The 10,441-nt window shown below is 37.9% G+C and overlaps 1 pseudogene; it reads right to left on the bottom strand.

The window, feature by feature from the left end:
* Positions 1-7,335: 7,335 nt before the first annotated feature.
* On the bottom strand, positions 7,336-8,106 carry LOC110151665 (poly(A) polymerase type 3-like; annotated as a pseudogene).
* Positions 8,107-10,441: the final 2,335 nt, after the last annotated feature.

The raw sequence follows: 10,441 nt of genomic DNA, 5'->3' as shown, positions 1-10,441 counted from the left end.
TGTATTATATAGATCCATGTATTCTATGTGTCCAAAAATATATTGTATTAGAAAAGAAAACATTCTATCCATTCTGTTAGAGAATTTTAACCAGGGAGAAATCTCGCAGGCTATTACTTTAATATTTTTGAAATTTTTTCTTCAGATTCTTATAGGAATATTATATAATAGTATTTCACATTTAGGTGATCTCTCCTTTCACTTTGACTGCTTTTAAGGTCATATATTTATCTTTGCACTTTTATAATTGCACTACAATAATTTTAAGTGAGTTATAGTTATTTTTTCATTATACATTACTCCTCATTTCTAAGGATATATTCATTTAATTAACAAACACTTATTAACATTGGTTACATACCTAATCCTTGCCAGGTAGAGTTCTACATTCTAACAATACAGTGATACACAAAACAGATAAAAACACACTACTCTTTTGGAGTTTTAATTCTTCATGTATTTGATCATTTCTGGAAAATTTTCAGTGGTACTGTTTTCAAATACAGACCCTCATCCATTCTCTCAGAACTGCTTTTTTGAGTCTCAGATTAAAAATATTTTAAACCTTCTCATTTTTTCACATGTATTATCTTCTCTTTAATATTTTATCATTTTTGACTCTCTGTATTCAATTTAGATCTATCTTACAAGATATTCAGATACTACAATTCATTTCAGTTCAGTTCAGTTGCTCAGTCGTGTCTGACTCTTTGCGACACCATGGACTGCAGCACATCAGGCTTCCCTGTCCATCACCAACTCTCAGAGTTTACCCAAACTCATGTCCATTGAGCCGGTGATGCCATCCAACCACCTCATCCTCTGTTGTCCGCTTCTCCCCCTGCCTTCAATCTTTCACCAATATACTAGTCAACTAATTTACTTTTAACAGCTCCTTTCAGTTTGATATTTTTATTTTTAATTTTTATTATTTTATTTAAATAAAATTTCTGTACTATAATGCATAGCTCTTAAATTTTTATTTGTATAAACTTTGGCAATTGAATTCATCTTTGTAATCCTCTCCCAAGTTAAACTGCAGAAAATTCCCATGTCTCATAACATTCCTTTATACTCCTTTTTGGTTACCATAGATCCCTGAGAGCATCACCATAGATTAGTCTTATCTGTTCTTGTACTTTGTATAAATAGTGGGGGAAAGTAGTTTGAAGGGGTGAGTATTCTGCGAGTGTAGTTTAAATGTAAATAATTTAATAATTTGTGACTGGAAAGCAGAATATGGTAATTAAAAATGTACACAGATAGTTTTTCACTCCTTCCATCATGAGATGAAACCTTCTCTACTTCAATATAGTCCAGCCCTGCAACTTACTTGACTAATACAGTGCAGCAGAAAAGAAATTGCATGTTTTCAGAGACAAATGATAGAGTTGTGTTGGCTCTCTGATGTATCAAAGGGGATGGGAAGGAGTGTAGTGGCCATCTATTTTCATATATACACCTTCACCCAGTTATTTCATCAAACATTAATCTATGTGTTGCTGTAAAGGTATCTTTCAGAGATAATTCAAATCCTAATCTACTCTGAGTTTAAATTAATCAAAAGGGACACTACCCTGGCTAGAATTGACTAAATAAGTTAAAACTCCTTTAAAAATGGTCATCGGCCTCCTGTGTGAGGGAGAGTCCAGGCCTGAGTCTGCAATTGCTCTCTCTTTCCCTTAGGCTTCCCTTTCTAACTACCACCTGTGGACAGAAAGCTCCATGCCATGGCAATGGACTTTCATCCTTAGCACTATTGTCCCCTCTGGAGGACCTGCCCAATGGAATTTGGACTCAGAGTAGGAGATAGATGGACCCTTGTGCCAGATAGCTGGAGTTTGTCAAGTGGAGTAAAACTGAGGCTTTGTCCTTAGCCAGAAAAGAATGATGCTATGTTACTTTCTCCACTGATATAGAGGGAATAAACTGGCATTGGGGAATCTGTTGCAGCAAAAATATAAATGAGTTTTTTTTCTTAAATAGAAATAAGACTTTCCTTTTCTGATAAACAAGGAAAATAAGGAAACAATGAACAGGCTGGAGAAACAACATAGACAGGCCTGAAATAGTTAAGAAGTCTTGGTTACTCCTTAGCTGTTACTCCTGAAAAGCACATATAGCTAGACTTGTCCTTCACAAAGCTAAACAAAGCTATTTACTCTCTGACTCCATATGAATTATACTCTGTACCTGGTATTCTCTTTGCCCTACTCTCCCTTGTAGCATTCTGGATTTCACAAAGATCAGGGGCTGATAACCTCAGAAACACCAGACCTGGTTGCTGAGCCACCTGATGGCATCTTTGGCAGTAAATTTGCAGAAGCAAAGAAAAATGTTAAGACCTTCATTAGTCTGAGTCTTATCACCTACTCTATATCACCAGTCCCTGGATATAAAACCCCTCCCTGCTCCCCAGAGAAAGGGGCACAGTTCTTAAGGTTCTAGCCTGCTGTGCTTCCTCTTTGCCTGGCAACAACCAAAGCTAGTCTTTCTTGTTCCTCCAAAACATTGTCTCTGTATTTCTTTTTGGCATCTGTGCACAAAGAGCCAATATTTTAGAATCAGATTTGTTTAACCAATCTCCATAATTGCTTGAGAGTCCTTGTAACAAATAAATAAAGATGTATATATGATTTCTCACTAGTTCTCCTTCTCTTGTTGAAACCTGACTGATACAGTATTTAGGCAGCAATAGCTAATATGGGGCTTCCCAACTGGTGCTAGTGGTAAGGAACTCTCCTGCCAATGCAGGAGACATTAACAGACACAGGTTCAATCCTTGAGTTGGGAAGATCCCCTGGATGAGGGCATGGCAACCCACTCCAGTATTTTTGATTGGAGAATCCCATGGACAGAGGAGCCTTGTAGGCTACAGTCCATAGGGTCACAAAGAGTTGGACATGACTGAGGCAACTTAGCCCAGCACAGCACAGCAGATAGCTAATATGGGTTTTGGTTTTTGCAGTGGGGTGATGCTGTAATAAGTACCTAAAAATGTGAGAATAGCTTTGAACAGTGATAGCTGGAAGACCTTGTAAGAACATAATAAAGTCTAAATCACCCTAAACAGACAGGTAGAAATGTGGATTTGGAGGACAGTGCTGGTAAGGGCTCAGAAGAAGGAGAAGAACATATTATTGGAAAGTAGAGAAAAGGGAAGTCACTGTTTTATAGCTGCAGAGAGCTTAGCAGAATTGAGTCTTGCAATTATGTATAAAGAACTTTTAAGTGATAAATATTTAGCTATTGACTGAAAAAAAATTGAAAGTCATGTTTTATTCGGGACACTTACTGAGAAATAGAGTTCAGAAGACAGCCTCTCAAATAGCTTTGAGGAAGTTTTCCAAAGAGGTAAGGGAGAAGCCAGGATATATATGAGTTTTTGTTGAAAAAAAAAAAAGTAGTTGAACATCAAAATATTGCTGCTAATCACAAAAAAAGAAAAAAAAAGACATCTCAAGTTAAGGATATTACTGTTTTTCTATGTATGGGAAGATGCAGGAGTCTGGGCTCATTGAAATCATTCCTTTGATATGTCCTTTAACTTACCTAGGGCCAGTATCTTGTTTTTCTCCAAACGGAATTCCCCTCAGGGTGCTGCAGTGACTGATGACAAGCAGCATTGTTTACATGAATGGCATACAACATTTTGGGGGTTTGTTTTCCACATAGTTAAGAAGATTTTCAAACAAACTGTTCAAGGCACAGCATGGTTTTTCTTGTAGCTTATAGTAAAATACAAGAGAAAGAGAAACTTGAGGGAAGAACTGTTAGATCAAAAAGAAGCGGGATCTGATGATTTTTTAAATAACCTATGAGAATGGCAAAAGACACTAAATTAAGAGATTTATTGTAAGGAAAATGTGCTCCAGAAAAAATGCTGAGAGTGACTACAACACTTTCCTGAAGCCCCAGAAAGATCAAATATCAGAATATTTAGTCATACAAAAGGGTCTTTAAAAAGATTAAGAGTGTGCCTCACAGATCTTTTAAATTGTATCAGAGGACCACTTGGAAGTTTAAGGCGATTCTCTCTCATCCATCTCAGCAGGAGCCAGAATTAGAGAAGGGATTACCCTGAAAAGAACAGTGAGTTTGTCCTTTGTGTAAAGGAATGAATCCCTCTGAAATACATGGAAAGCTGACAACATTTTTTTAAGAAATTAAATTAGCAGAAACACTGCCAACTTAGAATAAGAGACAGACACAATTAAAAATTTTAAAAAAAGTATCTCTTAGACCCCAAAAATTCTACTGGCAGAAAGCAGGCTGAGCTGCAAATAAATGCTACTTTACATGAAAAAGGAAGGATGAATCAGAAACAGAAATAAAACTCCCCCAAAGACAGAGCCAATAGCCACAACTAATTATCCCAAGTCCTTGAACTTGATCAAAGGATTTTTGGCTGGAGTTTGCCTGTCTGGATTACATAATTGCCTTGAAGCAGTAACTTTTTTCACCTTCTATTTCCCCCTCATTTGAACTGAGATGTCTATTGCTGTTATCTTATGCTTTTCTCAGCATTGAATATTGGGTGTTGTATTAGTCTTCCTGACCCAGTGATTGAACCGCATCTCTTATGTTTCCTGTTCTGGCAGGCAAGTTCTTTACCAATAACGCCAGCTGGGAAGCCCACGGTATTAGTCAGGATTCTCCAATTATAAAACAGAACCAGTATGATGTGGTATTCAATATATGTATATATATAATATATATTATACTGTATATAGTATTTGAACATTCTTTAGCATAGCCTTTCTTTGGGATTGGAATGAAAACTGACCTTTTCAAGTCCATGTGGCCACTGATGAGTTTTCCAATTTGCTGGCGTATTGAGTGTAGTACTTTCACAGCATCATCTTTTAGGATTTGAAATAGCTCAACTGGAATTTCATCACCTCCACTAGCTTTGTTTGTAGTCATGCTTCCTAAGGTCCACTTGAATTTACATTCCAGAATATCTGGCTCTAGGTAAGTGATCACACCATCATGGTTATCTGGGTCATGAAGATTTTTTGTTTACTTCTTCTATGTATTCTTGTCACCTCTTCTTATAATATGTTCTGCTTCTCTTAAGTCTATAATATTCTGTCCTTTATTATGCTCATCTTTGCATGAAGTGTTTCTTTAATCTCTAATTTTCTTGAAGAGGTCTCTAGACTTTCCCATTCTATTGTTTTCCTCTATTTCTCTGCATTGATAGTTGAGGAAGGCTTTCTTATCTCTTCTTGAAATTCTTTGGAACTCTGCATTAAAATGGGCATATCTTCCCACATCGCCTTTGCCTTTAGTTTCTCTTCTTTTCTCAGCTATTTGTAAGCCCTCCTCAGACAACCATTTTGCCTTTATGCATTTCTTTTTCTTGGGGATGGTCTTGATCACTGCCTCCTGTACATTGTCACCAACCTCTATCCATAGTTCTTCAGGCACCCTGTCTATCAGATCTAATCCCTTGAATCTATTTATCACTTCCACTGTATAATCATAAGGGATTTTCTTAAATTTAAGTCTGAATTTAAGATCAGCTTTCATCCCAATCCCAAAGGGGGAAAAAAATGTCAAAGAATGTTGAAACTACCACAAAATTGCACTCATCTCACATGATAGCAAAATAATGCTCAAAATTCTCCAAGTCAGGCTTCAACAATATGTGAACCATGAATTTCCAGATGTTCTAGCTGGATTTAGAAAAGGCAGAGGCATATTGTATTAATTTCAAATATAAAATGTGACTCAATATTTGTATTTATTGTTAAATGACTACCACAATCAGTTCAATGCAGTCAGTCAATTGTGTCCTACTCTTTGCAATTCCATGGACTGCAGCACACCAGGTTTTCCTGTCCATCAACAACCCCTGGAGCTTGCTCAAACTCATGTCCATTGAGTCAGTGATGCCATCCAACCATCTCATCTTCTGTCTTTCCCTTCTCCTCCTGCCTTCAATATTTCCCAGCATCAGGGTCTTTTCCAATGAGTCGGTTCTTTGCATCAGGTGGCCAAAATATTGGAGTTTCATCTTTAGCATCAGTACTTCCAATGAATACTCGACTGATTTACTTTAGGATGGACTGGTTTGATCTCCTTGTAGCCCAAGGGACTCTCAAGAGTCTTCTCCAACACCACAGTTCAAAAGCATCAATCCTTTGGTGCTCAGCTTTCCTTATAGTCCAACTCTCACATTCATACATGAGTAATGGAAAAACCGTAGCTTTCACTAGGTGGACCCTTGTCAGCAGAGTAATGTCTCTGCTTTTTAGTATGCTGTCTAGGTTGGTCATAACTTTTCAACCAAGGAGCAAGCATCTTTTAATTTCATGGCTGCAGCCACCATCTGCAGTGATTTTAGAATCAAAGAAAATAAAGTCTGTCACTGTTTTCATAGTTTCATCATCTATTTGCCATAAAGTGATGGGACTGGATGCCATGATCTTAGTTTTTGATTGCTGAGTTTTAAGCCAGCTTTTTCACTCTCCTCTTTTGTGGCTCAACTGGTAAAGAATCCGCCTGCAATGCAGGACACCTGGTTTCCATCCCTGGGTTGGGAAGATTCCCTGGAGAAGGGAAAGGCTACCCATGCCAGTATCCTGGCCTAGAGAATTCCATGGACTGTATAGTTCATGGGGTCATAAAGAGTCGGGCATGACTGAGCAACTTCCACTATTAACTTTAGTCACCATGATGTACATTGCATTTGTATGATTTCTTTATTTTATAACTGAAAGCTTAAAACATTTGATTTCCTTCACAGAGTTCTCCCAGCCCTTAGCCCCCCCCCCACCCCAGTCACACAATCTATTCTCTGTATATTCGAAAATTTTTAAATAAATTGTTAGAATTTACCTACAAATTAAGGATGTTTTATATTCCTTTCTCAGCCTAACATTTAACTTAACATAATGCCCTCAAAGTCCATTTACATTGTTGTGATTTCTCTCTTTCAATGGCTAAATAATATTCCACTGTGTGTGTGTCTGTGTGTGTTTGAGTGTATGCCATATTTTTATATTCATTCAACTTCAATCGATATAGATTGTTTCCATATCCTAGTTATTAGAAATAATGTAGCAATAAACATGGGGGTGTTATAAATTTTTGATAGTGTTTATTTTATTTTTTTTAATACCCAGAAGTAAGATTGCTGGATCACATGGCAGTTACATTTGTAATTTTTGAGGAACTTCTATACTGGTTTCCTATAACTGCTCTGTTTTATTCCTACCCACAGTGCACAAGTTTTCCTTTTCTCCACACCTTTGCCAATACTTATTATCACTTATGCTTTTTACAGACTCTATAGTTAATTTTATTTTAATATAATTTAAACACATATCATTTAGAAAACACCAAGAAAAATATATGCACTAGAGTTGATGCCATTCCATTTGGACAAAGCTGGCAAGTTCCTGCTATGAGCATAGCCCAGGAGACAACACTGAGATGACCTAATATCTTGGAGTAGATGTTGTGGTGTTTGGCCCAGTTTGATAGCTCTCAGGGTTAACCTGAAGTTGTCAGCGTTTGGTACTGGATGTAAAATTTCTTTGGTTACCCTGCAGTCATTAAGACTTCTTATACATATCTAAATTTTTAAACAGACTGTCATATATTTTGAGTCCAAGTCTTCTAGAATACTCTACAGTGTAACTCTTGCAAACAAAATATCAATCTCTATCCCATAAAACAGTTTGATAACTGGTACAAATTCCTCTTCAACAGCTTTTAAATATTTTATTTCTCCCTATAATTTCAACTTATCATAGAATGAGGTGAAAAGTCACTTTGAACAACAAGTCTGGGTACAACACCCAAGGCATCAATATTGGCATCTTTTGAAATGTACTCCTGCTCTGTAAGATCCAGATATAAACATTTTCCCACCAACATGTTCAATTACAGATTGTAGAAGATTCTTGCTTTCACTGATTTCTCTTATCCATTCTTACCAGGTTAATTTTCCCCAAATTAAAATCCTCACTGAATTTGTTCTTCCTCTTCAAAAATCCCATAGGGCTTCAGACTCTCCACTAGTTTATGCGTAAGTAGGCAGTCAGTCTCCTTGGGGGCTGCTAAGCTGACGGGGTTAGTAACTGGAAGGGGCATTGCCTCCTGTGCCAGCACCCCCAGTCATACCCTGTCCCCTTAGTCTGCTACTGCAGCCATATGCTAGGCATGATCCACTGAGGCCAGGAGGAGGGGTGCGGGCTGCCTCAGCCCTGGATTCAACCTAACTCCCACTCAGGACTAGAGTATTTTATTTGAAAATAAATGTTTTGATTTCAAAGTTTTCTAATTGCCTTTTCATTAGAGACACTATAATGTATCATTTAATCCAGAGCACTTAAAACATTATATATAACTCATATATATATATATATATATGTGTGTGTGTGTGTGTGTGTGTGTGTGTGTGTGTGTGTGTGTGGGTGGATGTGGGTGTTGGTGTGGGTGTGTTGTGAGAGGGCATCAGAGGGCAGATACACTGAAATCATAATCACAGAAAACTATCCAATTTGATCACATGGACCACAGCCTTGTCTAACTCAGTGAAACTAAGACATGCCATGTGGAGCCACCCAAGATGGACAGGTAATTGTGGAGAGGTCTGACATAATGTGGTCCACTGGAGAAGGAAATGACACACCACTTCAGTATTCCTGCCTTGAGAACTCCATAAACAATATGAAAAGGCAAAAAGATAGGACACTGAAAGATGAAGTCCCCAGGTCGGTAGGTACCCAATATGCTACTGGAGATCAGTGGAGAAATAACTCCAGAAAGAATGAAGGGATGGAGCGAAAGCAAAAACAATACCCAGTTTTGGATTTGACTGGTGATAGAAACAAGGTCCAATGCTGTAAAGAGCAATATTGCATAGGAACCTGGAATGTTAGGTCCATGAATCAAGGCAAATTGGAAGTGGTCAAACAGGAGATGGCAAGATTGAACGTCGACATTCTAGGAATCAGTGAACTAAAATGGACTGGAATGGGGGAATTTAACTCAGATGACCATCGTATCTACTACTGTGGGCAGGAATCCCTTAGAAGAAATAGAGTAGCTATCATGGTCAACAAAAGAGTCCGAAATGCAGAACTTTAATGCAATCTCAAAAATGACAGAATGATCTCTGTTCTTTTCCAAGGCAAACCATTCAACATCACGGCAATCCAAGCCTATGCCCCAACCAGTAACATTGAAGAAGGTGAATTTGAATGGTTCTATGAAGAACTACAAGACCTTTTACAACTAACACCCAAAAAAGATGTCCTTTTCATTATGGGAGACTTGAATGCAAAAGTGGGTAGTCAGGAAACACCTGGAGTAACAGGCGAATATGGCCTTGGAGTACGGAATGAACCAGGGCAAAGGCTAATAGAGTTTGGCCAAGAGAACACACTGATCATACTAAACACTCTCTTCCAACAACACAAAAGAAGACTCTACACATGGACATCAAATCAAACTGATTATATTCATTGCAGCCAAAGATGGAGAAGCTCTATATAGTCAACAAAAACAAGACCAGGAGGTGACTGTAGATCAGATCATGAACTCCTTCCTCATTGGCAAATTCAAATTTAAAATGAAGAAAGTAGGGAAAAGCACTAGAACATTCAGGTATGACCTTATGACTATACAGTGGAAGTGAGAAATAGATTTAAAGGAATAGATCTGATAGAGTGCCTGATTAACTATGAACAGAGGTTCATGACACTGTACAGGAGACAGGGATTAAGTCCACCCCTTGGAAAAGAAATTTGAAAAAAGAAAAATGGCTGTTCTGTACATCTGTGTCTCTTTTTCTGTTTTGCATATAGGGTTATCATTACCATCTTTCTAAATTCCATATATATGTGTTAGTATGTTGTAATGTTCTTTATCTTTCTGGCTTACATCACTCTGTATAATGGGCTCCAGTTTCATCCATCTCATTAGAACTGATTCAAATGAATTCTTTTTAATGGCTGAGTAATATTTCATTGTGTATATGTACCATAGCTTCCTTATCCATTCATCTGCTGATGGACATCTAGGTTGCTTCCATGTCCTGGCTATTATAAACAGTGCTACAATGAACATTGGGGTGCACGTGTCTCTTTCAGATCTGGTTTCCTGAGTGTGTATGCCCAGAAGTCGTATTTGCTGGGTAATATGGCAGAGAACGCGAGGGTGGGATGTTTCGAGAGAACAGCATCAAAACATGTATATTATCTATGGTGAAACAGATCACCAGCCCAGGTTGGATGCATGAGACAAGTGCTTGGGCCTGGTGCACTGGGAAGACCCAGAGGGACCAGGTAGAGAGGGAGGTGGGAGGGGGATCGGGATGGGGAATACATGTAACTCCATGTCTGATTCATGTCAATGTATGACAAAATCCACTATAATATTGTGAAGTAATTAGCCTCCAACTAATAAAAATAAATGAAAAAAT

The sequence above is a fragment of the Odocoileus virginianus genome, chromosome X (genome assembly GCF_023699985.2).
Source record: "Odocoileus virginianus isolate 20LAN1187 ecotype Illinois chromosome X, Ovbor_1.2, whole genome shotgun sequence".
Classification (NCBI taxonomy): Eukaryota; Metazoa; Chordata; class Mammalia; order Artiodactyla; family Cervidae; genus Odocoileus; species Odocoileus virginianus.
The sequence above is the reverse complement of the archived record's forward strand: the minus strand, read 5'-3'. Positions and strand labels throughout refer to the sequence as shown.